General features: G+C 41.9%; 1 pseudogene; it reads left to right on the top strand.

Annotated features, from left to right (window-relative positions):
• Positions 1-792: 792 nt before the first annotated feature.
• Positions 793-1,801, top strand: LOC144375812 (repulsive guidance molecule B pseudogene; annotated as a pseudogene).
• Positions 1,802-2,767: the final 966 nt, after the last annotated feature.

Below are 2,767 nucleotides of genomic sequence, written 5' to 3'. Positions count from 1 at the left end.
TTAGTTGAGGAGTTTTGCCTCTATGTTTATCTAGAATATTGACCTGAGATTTTCTTTCTTTTTCTTCTCTCTCTCTCTCTCTCTCTCTCTCTCTCTCTCTCTTTTTTTTTTTTTTTTTTTTAGTATTTTTTCCAGTTTGGAGGTCAAGGTAATGCTGGCCTCATAAAATATGTGTGGAAGAATTCTTTCCTCTTAATTTTTGGGAATAACATAAGGAATTGTTAAATGTTTTATGAAACCTGACAATAAAGTCATGAGTCCTGAGCTTTTTTCTTTGGTGGAAGGATTTTTATTACAAATTCAAATTTGCTGCTTGTTATTGGTCTCCTCAGGTTTTTTATTTCTTCATGATTCAATAATAGTAAGGTGTATTTGCCCATTTTTGTTGTTGTTGTTGTTCATCAGAAGTATGCCTGTTTTCTTTTTTCTTTTCTGGTACTAGGGATTGAACACAGGGGCACTCAATCACTGAGCCACATCCCCACCTTTTAAAAATTTTATCTAGAGACAAGGTGTCGCTAAGTTGCTTAGGGTTTCATTAAGTTGCTGAGGCTGGCTTTGAACTCCTGATATTTATGCCTTAGCCTCCCCAGCCACGGGGATTACTGCATATGCCATATGCCTGGTTAAGTGAGTCTCAGTTTAATAGCTTTTGAAGACAAATTTTGATATAATAAAAACAATCAATTTAATATTATAAAATTTAGAACACCTGACTAGCGTGCATAAGACCCTGGGTTTGGAGAGCTTATGCCCCTCCTGTAGGTCCACGCCAGGACTCCATGCCCGCTGAGGCCATGCTGGCCGGGGACGGGCGCTGGCATTCTCAAGGCTGTCACTAGCTCACCTCATCATCTCCATATCTTAAGCTCCCGCTCCTCTCTCCTCGCCCGCAGTCTGTGGCAGTGATGCTTTTGCTCTGTTGGCTGTGCTCCCATGAGCTGCGTCTATAAGGGCGACCTTCTTGCTGGCCTGAAGGAGGGAGAAGAGCAAGCCGGGCGTGTCGTCCGTCCCATGCTGCAGCCACTGGCCTGGAGCCACCACGGAGCCCTCGCTGGAGCCCAGGAAACCTGAATGGATGGGCATGGCTTGATAGCAGCACCATCCTGCAACGCTGCCTGCACTGTCGCCAACGCCAGGGTTGTACAGCAGGGTCCCCCCAGGCTTTGTCCACCGCCGCTGGCCTTGCTGCTACTGCTGCTGCTCAGCCTCGGACTTCTCCACACAGGTGACTGCCAACAGCCATCCTAATGTCGAATCCAGAAATGTACCACGGACTTTGTATCCCTTCGAAAGCCTGCCTTGGCAACCTGGTGTATCATTCTGCTGTGTTAGGGCTCAGTGACCTCCTGCGCTGGAGGAACTGTTCCAAGGGTGGATCCACATCCTCTACCAACCTTGAAGTGACCCATGACCCTTGTAATTATCACAGCCACACAGAACCCAGAGAACATAGGGGAGAGGACCATAACCCTCCCCCAGTAACTTTTTGTGTGTGTGTGTGACTTGTTCGGGGATCCTTACCTTAGAACTTTGAAGGATCACTTCCAAACTTACAAAGTGGAAGGGAACTGGACACTCATAGATAATAATTAGCTTTCAGTTCAAATGACAAATGTGCCTGCGGTCCCTGGATCCAGTGCCACTGCTACAAATAAGGTAAGTGTGCTTTCTTTGTTTCCTTCTTTCTACTCATAACTTCCAAATGTTTGATTTTTCCGGCAACTTTCAAAATGTGGTATAAAATGGTTATTCTAGAGGAATGTTTTTTTAAATTTTTTAATGTTTTCTTGAAATGCAATTAGCAAGAGTTGATAAAGGATTCAGTAAGGAACTTGCTCTGGAATATAAAGTGTGGGTCTAAATTTAAATAGACAATGATATGAAAAATAAATAGTAAACTGTGAAATGGCGTTGTCCTGGATGAAAATGCAGGCCAATTTAATGAAAAAAATGTGTGTGTAGGGGTGTGTGTGTGTGTGTGTGTGTGTGTGTGTGTTTCGGACCAATTTAATGAAAAAAAATTTTTTTTTGGTGATGTCTTTTGAGTGCATGTGTGTGTAATTCTTCTTGAAGAATTCCATATTCAGTTTTATCAGATGACTGAAGTGGGCATTTAGAATAAAGAAAACTGTGAAGCTTGAGGCAGTGACCCATAAGGAAATACATTTTTAAAAAATATCTTCAGGGGAATGGGAAAATAAACAAGGAGAGTAATGAATTACAGTAGATGGGGTAGAGAGAGAAGAAGGGAGGGGAGGGGAGGGGAGGGGGGATAGTAGGGGATAGGAAAGTTAGCAGAATACAACAATTACTAATTGGGCATTATGTAAAATTGTGGATGTATAACCAACGTGATTCTGCAATCTGCATTTGGGGTAAAACTGGGGGTTCATAACCCACTTCAATCTAATGTATGAAATATGATATGTCAAGAGCTTTGTAATGTTGTGAACAACCAATAAAAAAAATAAAAAATTAAAAAAAATATCTTCAGTTGTAGATGGACACAATATCTTTATTTTATTTATTTATTTTTATGTGATGCTGAGGATCAAACCCAGTGCCTCACACCTGCTAGGCAAGCGCTCTACCACTGAGCCCCAGCCCCAGCCCCATGGAAACACATTTCATTGGTGACTTGGAAGCTATAGTAAAATGTAATAGCTATAAGCCAAACTTCCCAATGGCAAACCCATAATGGTATTTGTTCCTAACCTTTTGATGACCAAGGAAGTTACAAGGAAGTTATGTATATTGCATAAAG

The sequence above is a fragment of the Ictidomys tridecemlineatus genome, chromosome 3 (assembly GCF_052094955.1).
Source record: "Ictidomys tridecemlineatus isolate mIctTri1 chromosome 3, mIctTri1.hap1, whole genome shotgun sequence".
Taxonomy (NCBI): Eukaryota; Metazoa; Chordata; class Mammalia; order Rodentia; family Sciuridae; genus Ictidomys; species Ictidomys tridecemlineatus.
Note: the sequence above shows the minus strand (reverse complement) of the source record. Positions and strands in the feature narration are given on the sequence as shown.